At 39.9% G+C, this 23,415-nt stretch overlaps 1 protein-coding gene across 1 annotated transcript in view; it reads left to right on the top strand.

The window, feature by feature from the left end:
• CDYL (chromodomain Y like) overlaps nucleotides 1-23,415 on the top strand; it is a 249,479-nt gene that overhangs the window by 33,605 nt on the left and 192,459 nt on the right. Inside the window, exon 2 of the mRNA XM_051611659.1 lies at nucleotides 9,717-9,800. The gene's annotated coding sequence lies outside the window, so the exon portion shown is untranslated. The remainder of the gene's footprint in view (nucleotides 1-9,716; nucleotides 9,801-23,415) is intronic.

The raw sequence follows: 23,415 nt of genomic DNA, 5'->3' as shown, positions 1-23,415 counted from the left end.
AGAGAAGTCAGGAATTCTCAGAACAGAACATAGGAGAGGTGACAATAAGAAATTACACTTTTCCAACTTCAGATATACAAGTGAGTGAGCAAAGCATGCTGATAGCATTGCTACAGCAGCAGCACTGCAGTTTCCTCAGTGACTCTTACTTAAGCAAACTGGTATTGCACATTTACAACTGGTACACTCACTGAACAATGCATAGATACAATACTTGGGTGCAGGCACCAACCACAGCAGCAGAAGACACAGAGAAGAGAGATGGATAAACCCACACTCTTCCAGAGTCTGTTAATTAATGATATAAATGTAGGGGCTGACTTAAAATATACAATGTCAGTTAAGAGCTACGTTATGAAAGTCACTCATACTGTCTCTTTGGCTCTCTCACGTACATATATATGTATGAAGTCATATGATGTTCCCTAAATGGTCAGACCGAAAACCACATTAAACACATTATTTTCAGTCACTGCTACAGACAGTCATGGTGTGATGCTACTGTCCACAGAAGTATAGAGCATGTTTGTGAGCATTATCTGTTCTGGTCTGGGAAAGAGTAAGATACAGCTCAGGAGGATGACTGGGTGTTGCTGTCTCTCCGATCCTTTGTAAGTGCAAAGATAGCTTGGGAAAGGAGACATGCAAGGTGAAACTGAGAGTGCATTTCAGGCCATTACTTTGAGATTATGAAGAAATTTCACTATAGCTTGTATGGGAAATATTTGAGAAAGTGATACCAAGGACTTCAGAGGAAATTATTGGAAGTCATAAACAAACAAAGACAAGCTGGACAAGCAACAAAATAGAATGTTACAAGAAAAGCATAAACAGACCGAGTCTGCTGGCAAAGCAAGAGCATGATCAAAGCAGTGAAGAGATCACAAAGGCAGCACAAGCAAAGATTTAGAAGAAGCTCAGCAACTACAGAATACCTCAGACTAGCTAGAAAAAACAATTTACGTGGTAGTTAACTAGTACAGGAAGGGAAACTGAGCCAATACTACTTGTTCTAGGATGGCTAACAGCATGATTATGTTCTTATTAATCCATAGAAGAAACAGAGCCAACACAGAGGCAAATATAAGTGCAAAAAGCTGCAGGAACACATAACATTACCACTAAGGTGGCCGAAGCATCTGGTAAAAGCATCTGGAATTCACTGTGTTTAGAAATATTTAGAAAACATTCATTTGGTCTTGCCAAACCAAATAATTATATAGATAAAATTTATAGTCAATACTGAAAACGTAATTTTAGAAGCCCTTGTGAGCAGATGAAGGCCACTTTTAAAAGGAGTAGGAAACCAGTGCAATTCTTTTTTTTGTTGCTTTTATAATGACATTTGGTTCAGCTAAAAAGGGAGCACTGTGAAAAGTGACTAAATCAGACTAATCAGGGCTATAGATAAGGTGTCCACAATGCTAAGTGGTGTGTGTAACAACTCTTGCAGTCTCATAAGAACTGATGGGCAACTGAGCAACAGATTCATTCCAAAGGCTGATAGAACAGAAAATAAAGCTGTTGTTCAATGTCTTAAACAACCATGATGAAATCCAATGTGTAACAATGGATGAGCAATGTTCTTCAAACATTCTGTTGGATACAGCTTTATTCCATCTTATGAGGACCACATACCTCACAGTCCCCTCTGTCCTGCATCTGCAAGCATGTCTATGATGTGACAAAAATGGAGATGTCTCCATGGGTCTGGTCCCTAGGGGTGTCTAGTTGCCTGTCATGCAAGTAGTCCCTATCATTTTCCCCAAAATTAATGTGTGCTTTTGTCATGAGCCGTGCAAATTATGCAATGCAAAAAAGCCTACTCTGTTGCTATGTGGCAAGTACAGTCCAGTCGCTTCAGTCTCAAAGTAATTTGAGAGAAGAGGATAGAGAGTAACAAACTGAAGACTACCCTCTACCCTTCACCCAAAATTGTGTCTGAAGGAACTATGATAAGTGGGTAGCAGGCAATGAACTGCTAGATTAAAAGTTCTCTGACAGGCTGGATCTGGTCCATGAAACTTTCTGTTGTTTGAGGCTCCCTGATAGTGAATTAAGCTTCCTAGCTTGTGTAGATGGTGTCATATAACTGGCAGACACACTTGAATTGATTAGAGGTTTTTGGCTATCTTAGAAAATTGGTGTAGTTGCCTTGGATTCACAATAGAAGATAAAATGGAGAGAGAATTAAGTGTTGAGATGGAGTGGAAGAACATTATTTTCTATACACACCTAGAGATCTTGGCGAGTGCTGATTAACAAGCATAAGGTTAACAGTGCATATGTTTCAGCTACTAGAGCTGCACAGAATTCCACATTGGATAAAACCAGGACATTTGGAGGGATCTGCATGACGTAAAACTAAAGTCAGAATTTGTGAGACAATGGACATCTGTAATCTCGTAAAGAAGCCATTTGACAACTTATCACAAAGTCCTTCCCCAAAGACCGTTTGTCCAGGAACCACAAAATGGCTGTTCTTTGTAGAACAAGACTGCTCTGTTTCATGTCCCCACAAAGGTTCCACTGTGTAGTTTTTCTGAGGTACAGGAGACCAGTCCCAGCAATGTGCAGTCAGGAAGTCTGCAGAATTGCTGTGTACCTGTTTGCAAGGAACCAGAAGAAGACTGGGAAATGCAGGAGTACTGGAGACATCAGATCCACCAGATCTAGATTCAGCCAAATTTACTGAGTCAGTGCCTCATCCTGGCACTGACAATAAGTTTTATCTGTATAATTGTTTGGATTGGAGAGGCATTCTTTCATAATTAATATTTTTTTTAAATGCAATGCATTTCAGATGCTTGTTCATGTTGTCCCTGTCATTTGGGTGGTCCTGTTATAAAATCTTTTAATAGGTTGTTTGGTAAAACTTTCAGTACCCTAATTGGGTCCATTACTCTTCTATGCAGTTGTCTGGGTGATCTGATCAGGAAGTTAATTTGTAACCTGAGAATAGATAGAGGGAGGTCTTTGCTCCTTTGCAGGACTGATGTAGAATCCTGGAGTTGTATGACAACAGAGTCTGCTGAAGAGAAAAGTCCAAAAGGAGTTCAGTAATATAGTCCTCATTTGCTTGAAGTTCAAAGGAAAAGACTAAAATTCATTGCACTAAAACCAAATGACTCCTCTGTAGGAGATCCAGTGCTTTGTTTCTAAATGGCACACAGTTCACTTGAAACACCTCTTTGCAAATGTAGGAGCTTTACCCTCTTTCCAGGATGTAAAGGACCATTGAAATAAGAGGCCTATGAAGACAGTTGTTAAGCTGCACTCAGAGTCAGGCACTTCAAATGCTACTTATTAGACCAAGGAAACTGCTGAGAACTGAAAGTGTTTTCGAAATTGTCCTTTCTGCACTACAGAAAATATTTTTAATTTATTATTAAAACAACAACCATGATTAAAATAGAACATTTGTGGAAGTCAGATATACCAAGATCTTCAAAGCACCAGCAGCTCTTCCAGAGTACTGAAGCAGAAGAAAATACTCTGGGAAAAAAACCAACAAAAGTAAATGTTTGTTTTGTTTTGTTGTTTGTTTGTTTTAAAAAAGTCTTGTGACATACATAGATTTGATCTAAACAATCAACATACAAATAGTTTTAGAAAGACTGAGTGGCCAAGATGAGACATTGCCTTTTAAGAACATTCATCTTGGTTTTGGCTGTTGTATACTTGTATTTGCTCTCATTAAGATAGTTTGTTTAAAAATGCATTAACGAAATGGGAGAGACCTAGAAGACAATGATCATATCACACATCACATCTTTGAATCACCTTGAACAGATAATCAGAGCAACATTTCTTTTTTAAGTGCAGGAGTTGTCCCTTAGAGCTTGGACATAGTCTGAGTTGATGAATGGGAGAGGATTTTTGCCAGCAGAACTGCTGAAGCGTTCTTAGCATGAGATTTATTTTCTTCAGTGTAGGAGAGAGAAAGCAAGGCATCTAGTCTAGCCTACTCATTCAAGCTCTCAAGGTATCTTCAAAGTTCAACCTCACCCATCCTAGTGTATCCATTTGAGATAGGTTGGTACCTATCACCTACTACCAACCAAAGGCAGAGCATGAAAAATTATCTTTATCTGAACTAACAGTGTAATCTCTGGTCACTCAGAACTGGTCTGGAATATCTTTTTGCATTTTCTGATAGGTCTGTCCTAAGTGTCATTGAAAATAGAAATCAGGAATTTTGAAGGTTTGAAAGTTTTTCATTTTGAAATCAGTTTTCCTCACAAATAATTACATCTTCAGCAGTAATTTCAAAGGTGATTAAGGCAATTGCTATTATATGTATTTTCAAGAGAAAGCTTTTCATTGCCTCATTCTGAGAGGTGCTACTTTCTCCATTTTTCTCACTACTTTGCCACGTTAACACACGAAAGCCTCAGTTATCCCTAACTAATCAGAAAGTCTGTGTTTATCCTATCAAGCCACATGAACAGTGTCATGTGAGAAGTCACAGAATGAAGTCAGCTCCAAATATCAGATAACAAAGTGCTGTCAGTTCATGAGTTCACAGAGTAAAAACCATGGGATTGATGCAACTTGCAGTTTATCTGTAGCTGTTCTGCAAGTTCTGCAAGACTGAATATGCTGAGTAGATAAAATTTACAGAATTATCCACTTTTGTCTATTTTTGTAATTTTTCCTCTTCACTTACGGACTCAATTCTGCTGGAGTGCCTGCTTACTTTCTGTACAGGGTTGTTGCTTGACATACCACAGTTATAGACACCATGAGTAAAACCTAAAAAAGCTATGTGTTTATTCATATGATATTCACACCTTGCATAAAGGATATTCTGTTTATGTTCAAGATAGAAAAAAATGGAGTATATGAATCTAGATGTATATGAATCTAGATGTACTTCCAGAATTTAATGATCTTGCAGTCAGGGAATCTTTACTGTTAGAGGTGTGCTCTTAGTCAATATCTATTAACAAAGAAGGCAATCTTGGGTATTTCCGTACAGTTTTGGTATTTTTTCTATCATGTGTTTCCATATTAAGCTAAGAAGTTCACTTGTTCAGAGCCCTCTGTTCAGCAAGAGTTTTAACGCAGAAGTTCAATTCCCTGCCCAAATGAGTATCTTCTCTGAAAGAAATGTATGCCTTTTCAGGGCTAACACACAGCAGGATGAACTCATTTAAGTTCCAAAAGAGAGCATGGAGACTGATAATAGGACAGGCAAAAGATATGACTGCATGAATCAATTATGTTTTTTCCTTACTTTGTACTGCAGGTCACAGCTGAATAGCTTATACTAGCTGTTCAATTGTTTTGTTTTCAATAGATGTGTTTAAGAGTTTGTGAACAGTCTGTGAACGCAGGTGAGGATAGGTTGTTAGATGTTTCTTTAAGTCTTGGGTTGTCAAAAAATGTCCTTCCTTTAAGTTCAGGGTGTTAGACAATGCATTGCAACTGTTGATAACTCCCCTCCCACCTCTTCTGTACAATCTTACTAATGTTTCTCTTCAAGAAAAGGATGGTACAGTTTGGTACCATGGTGACAGCTGTTTCCTGCTATTTCTTTTAGAATCCTTTAGAACAGTTACATGGTTCACTTATTAACCTAAGGCATCCACTGGAGGTAATGCTGGGAGTGAAAGAATAAATCAGAAACCATGAGAAATGAAAAGGTTGTGTTTGGCACTCCAGTCATACTGTTGAGGGAAACTCTACAGTCATTTCTGCAGGTAAGGAATCAAGATTCAGGCCTGTAGGCTGCACAGGTGTGTGAGTTTGAACAGGAAGCATCCATAATTACTATCATAATAATGCAATGTAAGTGGGCCTCTAGCATGTTTTGACTGTCTACTTGTCTCATGCATCCTCTGAACTATACCTTAGTGATACCAGCAGGGAGTTAGAATAGCTGTTTAAAATTATCTTAATATAAAATGCAAATGCTTATTCATAATTTTTTGCTTCCACTTTTATGCTGTTGCAGCTCTACTGCAATAACAAGAGGGTAGAGGGTTGATTTTCCCAGTGACACCAAGTTCCAGTGTTTGCAGAGCCATTGGAATATACAGGCTCTTCAAGGTAACAGCAGAAGGAAGTCATAGGGAAAGAGGTTGTAACAGTAAAGACAACAGATCCCTTAAGACTGGATGAGGATTTTTAACATGCCCTTACATTTTGTCGGTGTTTTTATAGCCCTCACATTGATAATACAATCAAACATAGGGTCACTGCATAAACAGAAAATAATTTATAGCTGAATTGCCTTCCTACTTTATCCAATGTAAATTGAATGCTTTTTCATGTAGTAACGACGTTTCAATTTCAAAATACAGACTAAGGATGGAAAACAACAGAAATAAATAATTCAGAACTCTTCCTTTAAAATACATTATTTTTTGTATTATAAGCATCTTAATTTTTATCTGTTCATAGTTGAATTATAACTCTGTTGTCCTTAACAATGTTTATTATTCTACTTTTCACTGATGAGTAAAGGTCATGCTATGCTTACTCTCAGTCATTACTTTGTCATACTGACATGTTGCAAGATGTGGTGCTGAAGCTGGTGGGCAGCAACAGTTGCCTTTACTTCTCAAACCCTTAACTATGTCTTTTTGTCTTTAACGTTCCTGATTGATTGCATCATGGCACATTTTTTTCCTGCTGTCCAAATGTCTTACTGGCACTCACCAACAAATTTAGCCTTTCTTTCTGCTTGATGGCTGTTGGTGAATAGATTGTGATTTCACTGCTTGTTCCCATTATTCTAGGGTATTTGATGAATATTAGTGCAGATGTCCTTGACTCTGTAGCTGGAGAGCAAACAGTCCTCTGGGGATTTTTTTCTTATCTCAGTACAGACTGATTTCAAAAATCCCATGTCATTCTTTCTATCCTCCAATTTCATAAATATGGATGTATTTCAGCAATAATACTTGTGCCTGAGTTTAAAATTCCACTCCGAAAATTACACTGGGGTTAATACTTGGAAACTGGTTTCTTGTGAACATTCAAGCCAGTGAAAGATTGTGCAACTAGCTTAGATACCTTGAGTTTCAATTTAACAGTGGATGTATGTTTGCTTTGCTCTTTGTGACAGTGATCTGTCATTTTTGATAGTCCGTGAAGTATTACAGGTAAGAATGAATATTAATCTTCAGTCTTTGACTATACCTGATCAACATGTGGGTTGTGAGAATGCCGAAAGTTGATTTTTGGTGTGAATTACATGCCATCTTCTATCCTTTATCATAATAAATGTGTCCTGCCATACAACTAAACTTCACTTGTATTTGCTTTGATCAAATTCATTCTGTGAGTTGGCTCCTCAACCGAGATGAAATCACCTGATACTGAGGAGTCCAATGCTGCATGTGCCGTGGGGAGTTTTCTGTAGCACAACTGAAAATGTTTTGCATGTAGTAGATTAGCTTTTTACATTCAATATGAGAAGCTTTGCTGGAAAATATTGTTCGTTACGAATCTCAATGGCTAATCCCTGGAAGTAGTGTTTTTTAGAGCAAGGCTAGATTTTGACAGCTTTATGACCAACAGTCAGTGGGAATACTCAGCACAAGTAATGGTGGCAGAAATTAATGCTTAGAAATGCTCAATGGGTGCTCTATGAATGGATTTCTACTGTAGGATAATGACAGGACTGGTGTGAAGACGCAAGCTCCTCATATGACATGGGCAGAAAGAAGGACATCCTTCTATTGCTCAGCACTGGGTGTAAATTGAACGCTGTGCTTCCTACATGTCTGTCTTTATCTATGTCATATTTTCTAGGCCAGTAAAGTTCTTATTCATTGTGGTGGGTTGACCTGGACTGGCTGTCAGATGTCCACCCAGCTGCTTGCTCGGTCCCGTCTTTAATGGGACAGGGGGAGAAAATAAGGTGGAAAAGCTTGTGGGTCAAGATAAAAACAGGGGGATCATTTAACGATTCCATCAGACAAAACAGACTCAACTTGGGGTAAATGGATTTTATTTACTGCCAGTTACAAACAGAGTAGGATGAGAAATAAAAACTAAAGCACTTTACCCTCACCCTTCTTCCCAGGCTGAACTTCACTGCCTCAGTCCCAACTCCTCTGTCTCCTGCCTCTCAAATGGTGCAGGAGGAAGGGGAAAACAGAGCTGTGGCCAGTCCATAACAGCTCTTCTTTGCTGCTCCTTCCTCCTCATACTTATCCCCTGCTCCACTGTGGGCCCTCCACATGCTGCGGTGCTTCGGGATAGACCTGCTTCTGAGCATCTTCCTCTCCACTAGCTGCAGGTCATGACAGGAGCCTGCTCCAACGTAGGCTTTCCATGAGCAGCAGCTTCTTTCAGGGCATATCCACCTGCTCCAGTGTGGGGTCTTCCACGGGCTATGGTGTGGATATCTGCTCTGCCATGGAAACACCTGCCCCACCATGGTCTGCCCCAGAAGCTGCAAGGCAATCTCTGCTGGGGCACCTGCAGCCCCTCCTCCTGCTCCCCCTCAGGGCTGGCAGGGCTGTTTCTCACCCTGTTTCCCTCAGCCCTGGCTGACGGGCAGCCTTTTGCCCTTTCTGACAGAACCTTCCTCAAGGTGCCCACTCACGGCACCATGTAAGTTTATATGCTCCATTTCTTGCTGAAGTGTTTTTTTCATACCTGAGTTATCACGTTGTCCTCTTGCTTTCTATCCCTTCTTTCCAAATTATGCTCTCTCTCTCTTTCAGTATTGAGAGAAAATGGTGAACCAAACATCAGCTGGTGGCTGTTGGCCTGAGGTGAATTAGATCCAGCCTGTGTGAGAGTCTGATCATAGATGAGAGTGAAGCACTGAACACCTCATACAATGTTATTCACTGTCTAGTGGAAATACCTGTAATTGTTATTAATAGCAGAATAAAATGTATTTTTCTTTACATAAATTAATTTTAAACATCTTCCTGTCTTAAGGGACCTGGGCTCCCTGGCACAAAGTGTGGTTTAGTGTGTAAATGTCTGTCCTAAAAGAAAAGGGGATCCTGGTAGGGATCACAGGGAATGCTGTGAAAATGGCATGTTTTCTTTGCTTACTTGAGGCTTCCTTAATTGTGATTTGCACATGTATTTCTTGTTGTTTAGCACCTAGCAAAATATTATATTTTATGTTTGTTTTCTTTGTTCATACATCCCGCTTTGTCTTACTGTAGACAAACACAACGGCAAATTAAACTTTAGAATGGACATACTTGGACAAGTTAGCAAACCATCGAGATGAATAGGGCAATTCTGATTCCCTTTGGCACCACTGAAGTATCTCTACTGTGAATTTGCTAGGAGGTTGGAAACCTGATTTATGCAACTTGCTGTAGAAGGAAAGCTGTGCAAGATAAGACTATCTTAACAACAACAACAAAAGGAGCTTATAAAATGGTAGAGTGAGGCATAGTCTGTTTTATGGTACACAGATGTCATGAATTTGTGGAATCAGAACATTTTCCACAGTTGCAAATTTCTGTTGCCAGTGATAATATACATTAGACTGTATTTATTGTGTGATATTATTCTCTAAGTACAGTGCCAGTAAGTTATATTTCATCTACAGTATCTCTCTGTCCCAGTATTTATGTTTGCAACTCTTGCCTACAGAGTACAAAGGAGAATACTTCAACAGATTACTAAATTGATTAATCTAATGCAGAGCATACCCACTAATAGTATGCTATTTATTTTGCTCTCCTGTTGTTAGATATCTTTCACTAAAATGGTGTTTTAAAATGCAGGTGACCTCTAATTCTGCTGGGAAGAATTAATGATCCACTTGATCTCTGTACTCTGAGGAATTGGCTGATGAAGAAAACACATGTGTGAGTACTAATGATGCAGTATGTCCACTCTAACTGTTTCACTTCATTGCTGTTCTCAGCCTGCCCTTCTGCTACACAGAACTGCAGAATTTTGCTCCCTGGGCACTTATCTCTGAGGCTATTGCAAATTTTGATGGGCCCTTTAGAGCCTTGTGGAACTGTGAGAGGAAAGATTATATCATGCTGAGTTGCTAGGAAAATTTTCATCAACCATTGCCAACTTCTTTTCTTGTAACACAGTCCAGGGAAAACACTCAGCTTTTATTCTGTGCTTGGTGAGGAACAAAGAGTGTCTGCTGAATTTTCTGTTCTGTTACCTGGAACATCGAGCTGATGTAGGGCATTCTGGAAGCCTTCACTTAGACCCATGTCAGCTCAGCTCAAGAAATAGCCTAATCCATACGGTTCTGTTGGATGGTGAGATGTGTGGCTTTTTGGCCTGGTTCAAAGCACTGACAGGCATGTATTCAAGTCAGGAGTTACACAGGGAATGTTTTCTCTGGAAAAAGGAAGGAGACATTTTTGTTGTCAGACCAGACCTCCAAGATGAGAGTGCTAACCAATGGCAGATTCCCAACAGACTTCAGCCAGTCCCACCAATGGTCCTCAGCTGGGCAGTACTTAGGCATTTGTCAGTTCCTGACCTACTGATATGCAAGTGTGCATATGGAAATATGGAAATAATAGTGTGCTGAGCTAGCATTTGAAATATTTTCATGGCTTTCTCAAGAGCTGTTGGTGGAATTAATATATCTGTTCACTTATCCTTGCTTTTTCCCAGGTAAGTACAGAAATCCTGCATAAGAAAGGTACATTAACTAAGAACTAATGCAATTTCATGTTCTGAGGTGGCAGGCATGGCAGACGCTGTGCACATATACAGCAAGAGATAATTCTTTCTCTGAAGAGCTCTCAGTATAAATAATAACAGTGATGATGATGTAAGTCTTACTGAATCATCATAGGAAGTTGTTGACTTATACATAGGGAGGCCAGGCAAAGTGCGTGTTTTCAATATTTGCTTCCTTTGGGAAAAGTGGCCTTGGCTTCATGTCTGTCAAAACTCTGTAATTCATGTCTTCACAGTGCTGTGTTTCCAAATGGCCCTGCATACATTCTGCTTTTTTCTGAAGTCATTCCTAGATGACACTGAAAGAGAGCTTCAATCATGTATGAAATAAATACCTGGTAGAATGAACTTCTGGGTGACTGTCAACTAGGAGAGGTTGTCTGACTGCAGTTCAAATTTAATGATTAATTTGCAGCCCCAATATACTGCATTTTTAATCATACTCTTGAAAACAATTATGAAATCTGCAACAGCAGCAATAAGGAAGCAGCAACAATCTGCTGCACAGCCATACAGATGACATACTGATAACACAGCATGCAGGCAGTTTCTTCCTTGGTTGGTAGCTGCAACACATAACCAGCAGTGAGAATATCCTACATGTTTCCAGAGTGTTACTTTCTTAGGAAGCCAGGAAATGTTCAGCCTATAGTAAATACATTGCATTGCTATTGACTTTCTCATGCAAGAAATGGTGTAGACCAAAGTGTATGACCTTTGAGTCAATATATTTTCTCCCTCAGTTTGTGAGCAATGCCCAAGGTGCTGTCTGTCTTCAAGTGGAGTTGCTGTCTGGGAAATAAATATTGGTCTTAAACTGGTGGGAGAAGAGACGGCCAATGTGTGGTTTGGAGCCAGTTATTTTCCAGAATTCAAAATCACATATAAGTAATACAAATGGAATTTATCTGCAGTTGCACATGCATTTTTCTCAGCAGCAGTGCTTGTAGAAACAGCTCCCATATCTCTGTGACTGGCCTTTTTTCCATTCCCTTGCTAATCCTTCATTTATGCTGGAACAACCACATGCAGGGTCTGTGCTACGAACTGGATGAGGGAACTCATGCAACTAAAAAACCCTTTGCACTTTTTCAGAGTTATTTTTTTATTTTTGGCCAATATTGTTGTCAAACATGGCACTTTGCTCTTAACATGGAGTTAACAACATTTGCTCTTAACAACATGGAGCCTGAGTATTCTCAATTCCTCCTGAAGAGGGAAGTAGGTCTGTAATGTCCTCCCTGTTAGTACTGTGCAGACAGAGAGAGCGAGTGTCAGAAAGTGAAGGGGTAATACTAAAAATGCTATGCTATGCCCTCTCAAAATGATGGTAGTGAATTATGGAGTATTCATTGTCATCACTTAAGTAAGCAGTCCCTTTTATTTAAAAGTAATTTTTTCTACACTACTGGTGGATTACTGTCTCCAAATTTTTACTCAGTTTATAAGGCAAAATGTGTTACTGAATGTAGGACTGTGGATTATTAGTGAAGCAGCGATTGTTACTAGTGCCATAAAATGTTCTCATGTGTTTTGTTTTTCCACCACCTTTTGATGATATTTATTTTTTTGTACCTTAAAACTGCTGGAAATGGGAAAACTTCTCAGAGAAGTTCTTGGGAAATTTGTTCCCCTTTCAATAGGAACTATTAAGATGCTTACACAACTGTCTCTGCATTACAGTGCAGTTTAGGGACTTAATTGTTGCATTGGCAGAGCACGGATTCTTTAGAGCTTCCTGCCATGAACCTGCTGTGTTGTGCAAATGCAGTCAACAACGCATTTCTGCTGGTTCTTCAAGCCCTTAGTCATAGCCCAAAGTGTTTTGATTTGACCTTGCTCACCTGAATCTGACTTTATTTGCCTTCCCAGTGGAATTACCACTTTTCACATTCCAGATAGTGAAGGAAAAGGAAATTAATTAATGCTCCTGCAATTGACTGCTATGAAAATAGTGTGCCATACCATTTGCGTAGGCTGTGAGTAATCCTTTCCTTGATGGTCAATGGGGGAAGGGATTTTGAGCATTCATGGTGAGCTGGCAACACTGCCCTCCTACTGCCTCCACAGTTGTGACTGAGAACACAACATGTTCGTCCAGAGATGAACAAAGATGACAGCTCTGTATAGTGAGGAGTTTTTGGACATATTATTGTGTGCAATGTTAGATATGCTGATGGGCAGGACGGCAGTGAAGCTTTATATGAGATATTCCTCTATGAGTTGATAATGCCAGTGAGCTGTGAAGACACATAACCTTTCAGTAGCTGTGTTGATGAAGAGCTAAGGTTAGTACTTCCAGAGCTGATATTCCATACTGTTTGGAGAGATGATTTGTGAGTATGTTTTTGAAAGCCAAATAAGAAACCTTGCAGCCTGAGGCATGCTCTCATTCTGTGAAGAATATAAGTCATATAGTGTTCTTGTCAGTTATATACCAGGTTCAGATATTTGTGGGAAGGAGAACCAGCATCCTGTGTAGGGAACAAAGGTCAGACAGATGGGAAATGAATGCTGCAGAACCATGATGAGTCATTTTAAGTCCCATATTTAATTGATTCATGTAAGAATATCATAAACACTCCTATAACTTCCATCAAAATGATTATGCATACTGCAAGAGTTGCTTAATGAGGCTTACCTAAGTCCCTGCCAGCCCTACCATTCTGGAACAAAAGAAATAATGGAGCGTTGTAATAACTGAGCCTAAAGATGTCTGTTCTGTAAATACAGGAAATTTCTACGAACTGAGATGATTTCTTTCCACTACTAGAGCAGTGTGTGCATGTGTGCCTGCTTGCACGTATGTGCACAAGGCTTTGAGGGGGGCTGTATGTGCTCACTAGAGAACAAAAGGTGTTTGTGCTTGTAATGTGCAAGTAATTACAGTTGCTGAAGCATTATTGGTGTTGTACACTGAAGAAAGGCTTATTTGGCAAAAGAAAAAAATGTAAAGTTTCTGGTGAAAATAAGGATAGTTTGATACATAGATCATGTCTCTCAACAATAATAAGAACAGAACCTCCACAAAACTCTGTCTTGTAACTGCTGTATGTCAGAGCAAATAATAAGAGCAGAGGTGAGTTCTGACTACACTTGCCCCTTAATAGCTTCATCATACATAGAAGAATATCACAGATGTGATCAAGAAAAAAATTGGATGTAACGGAAGAGATAAAAAAAAAAGTGAGCTTGAGATCAATGGAATTGTTTGTGATAAAAGTCATATTTTTTTAAAGCCTAAGATGAATTCTCTGTTGTCTTCCAAAGTGCTGGATTATCACTGCATGTTGAGAAGGAGATCCTTACCGTTGTAGCTGATGCCACTGTTTTTCATTGGCTGAACACTGGGAGTGCAGCTGGGCCAGGGGGATGATATTCATCCACAGCCCAGCTAGCTGACCAGCTGTGTGTTTAGTGAGTGCCATGCAAAGCTTATCTCATCAGGCTGCTGGCTTTCCTGAACCTAGGCTGCAGCAGCAGAAGGTGGTGGCAAGAAAAGGAGGGATGCCCACAACCACAGCAATAATCAGCTTCTAAGAAGAGATGGTCAGCAGGGCTCCCTGGAGGCTTGAGAAGAAAAGGCAACTGCTACGTAACTGTAAAGCAGTGCAGATTATATTCTTGCTGGAGGCATTCCCAGATTCTGTAATTCCCAGACTCACTGGGAACGCACAAAGAGCGTTTCTGGTTAATCTGTATTTATGAGTGTAAGAGGGAAAGGCTCCCTAGCCCTCTACTCATTTACACAGTAGAGCAACAGAAGACATAATTTGTTGACTTTTAGTGAGTTAATCATGCTGATTTTCAGTCTGTTTCTGCTGTGATCAGAAGTCAGCAGATAACCTCCACCTTGGCTAAGTTAATGCCTCCTGGTTCCCTGAAGTTTCCCTTTCAGAATCCATACAGGCAAATGAAAAGGGGAAGAATGGCCAACTTATCATTAGAGATGCTGACAGCTGCCAACTGGCGAAGTTGGAAAGAGATCATTTTTTTATGATTGTTAAGAAAATTCTGGTGGTCCCCATGATCCTGGCACTGTTGCACATGGCAGAAGTTTACGAAGGAGGAAGAAGACCTGAAAGTTACTTGATTTCATTTAGCTTGTCCCTACCAGGAATGAGATTATTTAATTTAGGCACATTTACTTTCTCTGTTTATGCTTTCTTAGCCTTTAATTGAAACTGAGATTGATGGGCTGGAGCTTGAGTCTTTTTTATGCCTCTGAGCTCTTTATATAGCTATTGTTCAGATGTTTGTGTTGCATAGGTGTTACCCAAAGCAAAGGATTAGATTGCACAGCTTTTGCAGTGGTTTAATTAAAGTGATGCAATCCCAGTTCAGTTTTGTTAGATCAACACAAAAATCCTTGTATAGTCAAGCCCAAAGCATTTTAGAGAACTCAGTGAAAACTTTCTTACTTTCACATTTTACTTCTGCTTTACTTCATTGGTTCTTCTGGTGAGATGAGGCTACCAGTTCACAACTGGTCACAGAAGCTTCTTGGAACTGGAGCGTAAACAAGACTTGAGTAAAGAAAACAAGCTGGGAGCGACTCATCAGGTTTATCATTGCCCTTTTCATTTTTGGACAAACACAGTGCTGACCCTGTCAGAGAAAACTGCTGAAAGCCTCAGTGTGGGTCTGGGTGCCTTGTGAGGGTAGGACATAGGGGCTTCTCTGGGACCTGGAAATCAGTCTTCCCACCAGCCTGGAAAAACAGCTACCCTCACACAGAAGATGCCTAGCAGCAGGCAGCAAGACCAGTGCAGGAAATATTACTGAGACTGTGCTTTAAATTGGCACATCCTGCCAACATGAGATTTATTTCTCCCCTTTGACATACTATCCCAGGAGTGAAAAGAACAGAAGGTGAAATCTGTAGTTCCATGAGTTACTTTTATCCTTGGACAAGAAAGGGGCGACACTTCTTCAGCATGGGAAGCAGAAAAGATGTGTCTTAAAATTTGAAACTCCATCAGGGAAAGAGATGACCACACACATTTGCTCTAGGGTTACGATACATCTGCACTGCCCCATTCTCTTTTTTTGTCAATTACTCTGTTTTATTGTCCATGTGGAAAAAGATGAATAGAGCCATTTGGCCGAGATTTCCAGGCCTCTGGCCTGGATAGTAGAGCACGGATAAATAGCCATATTCAGGCCATCCCTTTTATTGCACAGATGGTATATGCTTGCACAGTAACTCAGTTGCAGCTCAGATACCTCTCCAGTGTGTCACACTCACTGTGATGTGTCACAGAGTGCACACTCACACACTTCTGACTGTGAAACTTTAGATAGAAATACAACAAGTTTAATTATTTTAGACTTGTGAGGATTTTGCATAAGCAAAGCACGTTTTTCTAGTGAGGCAGAGGCCAGAATATCTCTCCATGAATATAAGCAGTTTTTTGCATGCTCTGCAGTGCATCCAAAAGCCATCATAAGCAGTATGGCAGTCCACACTCCTTCTGTCTCACTCCTTGCATTAGTGGTGATTGGTGATAATAAAGGGATTAAAAATAGGAACAATGGAAAAGCTGTTACATAATTGAAGTAATTGATCTGTGCAGAATGTAAAATGTGCCTGCTGTATGATTTTAGTATGCATTTACACTCTTTCCTGAAGTTTGCAGCTTAAAAATATTACTTGGTGCTTCTTAGACAAAATCCTTTGCTGACAACCCTCTTGCATAAGATTGTAGGATAATTCAATTTGGAAGGAACCCCTACCTCCTTCTCAGTCATGTTATCTGTGAGATCAGACCAAGATTACTTTGAAATTTATCCAGTCAGGTCTTGAAAAACTCAAAGGATGGGGACTGAACTGCCTCTCTGTTAACCTGCTTCTTCTGCTTGACACAGGGAAAAGTTTTTCTTTATATCTATCCTGAAGCCCTTTTCTTTTGGTTTATGCCCCTTGTCTGTCATTCTCTCACCATGCACTGCTGTGGAGAGCCTAGTACATAGTGGCAAGCTAATAGTCAGGTCTCTCAAAAGCTGTATCTTCTCCAGGCTGAACAAACACCATTTACCCAGCATCTCCCTCCAGGACAAGTGTTCCAGGCCTTTGAGCATCTTGGTAGCCCTCTGCTGAACATGTTCCAGTGTATCAGTGGGTTTTCTGTATTGGGGAATCCAAAACTGAACAGAGTATTTTAGATGTGGTCTAAGTACTGGGTACAGGCAGATTATCACTTTCCTGGCTGTACTTCAGCTGAACCAGCCAAGGATGCTGTTGACTTTCCTTGCTGCCAGGCAGGTTGGTGGCTTGCATCCAGCTGATTGCCCACCGTGATTCCCAGGTCCTGCTTAGCAGTGCTGCTCCCAACTTGGTCAGTCCCTGACCTGTATAATTGCTAGGGTTATTCCTTCTCAAGCACAGGATTTTCCATTCCCTTTGCTGAATTTCATAACGTTGTGATTGACCCGCTCCTCCAGCCTATCTAGGTCACTGTGGATGGCAGCCCTGCACTGAAGTACATCAACTGGTTCCCCTGTTTGGTGGGATTTTACTCCATCACCCTTCTACGTTACAATAAAGGTGTTAAAAGATACTAAGATGTTAGATTATGAAAATGTTATATATGTTTCCATACATAAGAAAGAGAGCTTACTGCCAGTTATACCCGTCCACTTGCCTATAACCTAAAGAGATTATGTTTGATGATGAGTGTGAATTGTGTGTCAGGCACAGTCCAAGTCCTCATATGCAGTTGTGCCATATGCACAAAAAGTGCAGAGCTGCAGCTTTGTGAGCAGCCTAAGTAGTGCCATTATCATCTAAGTGGCTGAAGCAGTTCTTGTGCCCATGGCTTAGAGTCCCTGCAAACCAGTCCTTCCTGCACATCAGCCATATCATGGATAAGGAATGTAGCCAACGATTACAACCACCAATCGTTATGTATTTGCACAGTGTAGGACTGAGGGTATGTTTTTCTCTGCCTGAGCAAATGGGGCACGGCCTCAGGAAAGACTCTGTTCTGGGGCCCATGCAATGATGAATAAGTCAATAATTTTATTTTGTGATTCAGTCTCTTACCTCTAAAGTTAGAGTTATAACATTGCTGTACTATATAAATGTCTTTGAGGGTAACTGTTATTTCAAAAGTGTTGGTAATTCATTTTGAACTGCAGTATTTTCTTCAGACTCTCAGTGAGATCAGAAGCCTGTGCATTATACCCCATAAATACATGTACCTGTGGGTCATGCATGGTCCTCAGAGGGAGGTTTCATGTAGGGAGGGGGAAAATTGAGGAAAGGGGAACATGAGTGACAGAAGCCTTGTCAATATTTACATAAATGCTTGTCAAGCTAGGGAAGGACTGCTACACAAATGAATCATCAGCAATACACATATTCTTTGGGAAATTCCTCTTAAAAATAATAACTTTTAAACAAAATTGGTGTGTCTAGATTTTAAAATACAGACCAATAATGTCCCATTAAATATTAAACCAGGACATGTGTGGTAAAAAATTTCATCTGCAATTAGTGCAAAAACATTTTAACTAGGAAAGCGGATTGTTGTTTGTTTAAAAACCATGTTGTTCTGACACCATATAGATCAACTGCTCATAGTCACAACTACACCTGCTCTTTTAATTCTCATTAAGTGTATACACAAAACAAAATAAACTCCTAGTGTTGAGCCTGACCCCATGCCCTTTGAAAACAAAGGAAGAACAAGACTCCTGGTAACTTCAGAGGGCATTGCATCCAACCCATTGTTTTTAAAAGTCAAAAGCTAACACAGATTGTTCATTTCCTGGCATTGGCATCAGCAGTAAATGGGATTGCCTCACAAAACGTTTGCTCAGTCCTCTGGGGACAAAGGATAAGAGCATGTTACATTGCTCAACAATGATCTCCTCAACCAGCTACATAGCAGCACTGTTTCATTTCAATAGCTCGTTACCTCCTTGGCAAGTCCAGTGAAACCATGGAGTTGAAACTATGGGGAGAAGTGTGAAAGCCAGCAAGAAGGGTGGATCTGAAATACCATTCTCAGACATGCCCTGTTCCCAGATGAAACAAGTAGGAGATAGAGGGTGACAGTATTGGAAAATTGTTCATCTGAGGAAACAGAGGGCTCCTTGATGGCCACAGTCCTGCTGGTATTGCTTTAGGAAGGAAGTATCTCTGTGTTGTAGCCTCTACAGTGTAGGCATCTGTACCACTGCCAGTCGGCCAGACTCCCTTCGTGGTGAATGGACAGAAATAGGCCTTCCTACACTATCTTCCAAATGGAGGTGGTTCGTTTCATCTATTTTAAACATCGGAAATGGGATGAAAGTAGCTCTGCCCTGAGAAGGTTTGCTGCCTTGGCTATGAAGGGAGCCTAGACAGTTAACTCAGAGACAAGACACCTACAATGCAGAATCTATATTTGGACAGATGAATCCCACTGCTGGTGTTTACTATAAATAGGGAAGTGTACAGTATATTTAAAGCAGAAAATCCATTGGGTACTGCTGAGATTATTGTTAATGCTGCTTAAACTAGTTAATTAAATAACTAGTCAATCACCCCCTAGTGTAGAGGGGACCAGACATGCAGCTACTGAAGACAATAGTAGAATTCATGCAGGCAACAGCAGGCACGGATCTGTGCCTGTGTATAACCATGCATCAAAGCAAGAGAAAAACCCAGCCTTAGCTCTAGATCCAGTCTTTTTAATTATTATTTTTTTAATATTATGGTGATCTGGATATCTCCTTCTTCTGGTTGTAGCAGAAAGGAGCAGCTGCAAAGCTCAGCTGAACAGCTATTGCTCTCTGTGTGAGTGTTCCTAGTCTGCCTGATTACGAGATCCAAGACATTAATGTAAGTCTGTTTCAAGGATGTTCACTCCCCTCAAAATATAAGACTCTGCAGGTCTAAATTGCTATTTAAGACCCATCACTAATACATTTGAGGTAATGGCTTTTCAAAATTAAATATCTGTCATTGACAAGTTGCCATATCATAAGAGTGTCAGCCCTGAATTATGTCAGTTTAAATCAGATCAAGTTATTCTGGCACCAACGCTGCAAAAATGGGGCACTTGGTACTACCCAACCAACTATAGCTGTAATGGCCATAGTAAGAATGTGTTAATTTACTCCTTCATAAATCACTTTGAACTGTATTGTGGAAACATCATGATAGGTGAGAGAGGCATTTGTGTGGATATTTTTATAATTAAAAGGAAGAAAACCTTTCATAAGACTGACTGCCAGGTGGCTAACTGCCACCTCTGAGAGAATGTGTTTTGAAACATTGAGCACGTTTACCATGGAGAAAGACTCACCAACCAAAAGGGTTGGACGGATTGTTTTGAACTTTGTAGTGATTGGTGGAAATCCTGAAGTCTTTATTGGAATATAAAACTGATTTAGCCATGATGGTTAGATCAGGATCCTTAGTTTCCTCCCTGCCTTATTAGGGGATTGAATTGCGCTAGTGGAACCTCACATTCTGGTAAGCATCCCTGGTTGAAATGAAACACACCTTGTTACTTGTTGACTTCTCCCTACCTTTGTGATAATTGGAGACTGCATGTCTATTGTAGTTGTGAAATCATCTCTGAGAAGTCGGTAAGAGTTCATAAAATGCTGCAATTAAGTGTAAGAGTTAAAGCTGGCAGAAGGTTAAGAAACTGAGAGAACAATCACTCATTCAGAGGGGTCTTCCTGATCCAGTCAAGGCTATGAAGATGATATGTGACAGGTAAGGAATGAGTTACGTGAGAAATTAGAGGACCAAATAGGTGAATGAAATTAAGAAGGTCCTGTTTGATCTCATGTCATCTATTGAACATTTAAAAAGCAAAATAGTGGGGACCAGTTCGATAGAAGAAGTTTCTGAAGGAGAGGCCACCGCTTGATTCTTCCCTCCACTGTGCCATCAAACATGAGAGGGTATCTGGCTCTTCCCAACGACCTGACAAAAGAGGGGTCCTGCCTTGCCTTTCTATATTCTCTGAGACTCTTGCTTTCCCCTTGTTCTCCTTTTTTGGTCTATCTTTCTGTCATTCAGCTTTTAACCTCACTTTGAGTTGGCCTGTGCTGCTTGTTCTACCAAATGCAGAACGGTTAGTAGAAGGAAGGAGAGCTGACTTGGCCAGGGAGGGGATATCCCATACAGGCAAGGGAATCAGGCTCCAGGCCAGCAGTTACCAGGGATGACTGGCTACTCCAAACTGTTTTCCATGACTACTCAGTTGTCTTCTAAACTGAAAAGCTCAGCAACAGCTACACCTCCTCTGCTTTCCATTCTCCTATCCTTTCTCCTCTCCCAGTCTCTATTTATTATCAAAAGCAGGAAATCAATCTTTACTCTCACAGTCATGAACTGAGAGATGAATAAGAGAATTAAACTGTCTTGTTGTATTAAGAAGGACTTCTGGATAGCATAATAGATTCTAAATGAATAACCTGTATCTAGCAAAGGGACTCTGACAGATTTTGCTTAAGTTAGTCTTGTTTAACTACTTTATTTCAATTTCCAAATGCTTTCTGTTTTGTTTTTTTACATATTAATCAATATACTTCCCAGTTTTGGCATGGATTTCTAGTGCAGCTGCCATGTAACTGAGCAGGCAAAGCTCTCTGTACTTAAAACCACAAACCATGTTAAATGGTTTAATACTTTACATTGGGAAGATCACATTAACATCTATGACTGAAATCTCACTTATTCCATTGAAACTAACACAACATGACTCCTTACATCTGACGTTGTTACTGTGCCAAGCTTTATTAAAGATTTGTTTGTTCAAAACTTCTCAACCCCCTTTGCACCACTGCATAATTTCCATCTAGATTATCAAGTATGAAGAAAAACCTAAGTTCCTTTATTTTTAGCTTGTTTGACCATGTGAGTGTCAAAGTAAAATGTCATGAAGGCAAAACTGAGTATTGATGCTTTGGCAAGTCACCAGTGAAGGAAAAAATGAAGGCACTGAAGGTTTTTACCAGTTACTGCATTTAACATTACTATATTGTGAGAAAAACGTAAGTTAAAATATGATCTATTATAGAGATAGTAAAGCATGTGTAACTTGCAATGTTTTACTCAGGATAAATGATCATGTCCTGTTCTCAAAGAAAAGAAGCTTGGGAGCCCATGGAATGGCACAAGATGAATCTCTGTTTCTTTTTGAGTGTCCTTTCAAGGTGAAGAAGGTCAAATTAAGCAGCCTCTAAGCTTATAAATCACTCTGCTGGACTAGTTTAAAATATTGTTCTACAGAAACATAGGTGACAGGGGTTTAAAATTAAGATAAAAGAACTTACTGTCAAGTATTTGATTTGTTGAAGGCATTCAACAAGGACATTGGAGAGAAAATCTGAAGAAAAATATAAAATCTCAGGTGAGTAGAGTTTTTAAGACTGGAAAACAGAATAAGCCCTGGGATCCAACGGCACAGGATCTCTGATGAAAAATGGAAATGGATGAAGTGTGTTTAAATACAGTTACAAATAAAGTGCAGGATATTGCTGAAGAAAAAAAGCAAGTTTTTCTTTAATGAATTTGCATTTTATTTAGAATTTCTTATAGTCTTCATATGTCTTAACAATGCCTGTGGCAAACACTACAAGGGCTTCGACAAAACATCCTGCAAGTTTCCCATGGCTCAAACATTATTTATATAAGCATGATTTGACATGAAGTCAATACAGCTTGAAAGACATTAAATTGGGTTGTTCTAATAACAACCTTATTTGAGTTGAGCAACTAGTAAGTATGGAATAAACGAGACTTGTCTGAACACTTAGAAATGTGAGAAAGAACATACATGTTTTCAACCACACTACGATGAAGTTTCAAGTAGGAACAGAAAGGGGAACAGAACCTTTATTCACATGTCTGTTCAATCAGTTGACAGGCTAATTCTGACCAGCAAATTCCATTTTAAACATTACTGTTCTTTCTTGCAGTATGAGCAAAACTGCATTGAACATGGTATTAGTTGACACATTTCCTATTGTAATGCGTTTTCTCAAACAAAAAAAGGCAAGAGGGCTTCCACTGACAAGTCTCCACGCGTCTCACTGAAGTGAAGCCCAGGCTGGTATGAGCTAGCTGTTGTCAGAGATCTATACCAACATGTCCAATAACTTCCTTCTTCTAAAGCCTTATGACAAACCAGAGGAGTTCTATGAAAGCATTGGCTGTCCACCTACCCCTTATTTGCTGCATAAAGGAAGATACTAGGAGAGATTTAGTTGAATCTATTGGCATAGGAGATTGCAGCTACATAGAGAAGCCAGTGAAAAAGTCCCTACCTTGAGCTTTGTTCCCTTCTGTCATCCTGTCCCTGGGTTTTCTTCTTGCCACTGCTCTGGTGAGAGCGGTATCCTCACACTTGCACAGCTGGTCTGACCAATCCGTTCTTGATCATTTTCACATTGTTAACATTACCCATGTCCAAGGACATCCTGACCCTGCTGCTTGGCTCTGAATAGTAATCATCTTCATTCACACTGAAGTTTTTTACTGCTAGTCATCTGGAGTGTCTCCTTCTGTCACCAGTACATGTAGATACTGGAATAATAGAAACAATACCTAGAGCCCTGTCTTTTAATTCCAGTGAGGTACACTGTTTTGGGAAGAGAGTGTGAATAACAGTAAGCATTTTGCTACTTATGAAAGAGGATTGCTTAAGATGAATCTGAAGTTCTCAGGCTCATCCTTGCTTGTCACTCAGTTTAGTTACATTTTCTACAGCAAGTTTCACGTAGAGCCTCCAGTGCCTGGACAGAATAGTTACTGTA

This window comes from Apus apus, chromosome 2, assembly GCF_020740795.1.
Source record: "Apus apus isolate bApuApu2 chromosome 2, bApuApu2.pri.cur, whole genome shotgun sequence".
NCBI lineage: Eukaryota > Metazoa > Chordata > Aves > Apodiformes > Apodidae > Apus > Apus apus.
The sequence above is the reverse complement of the archived record's forward strand: the minus strand, read 5'-3'. Positions and strand labels throughout refer to the sequence as shown.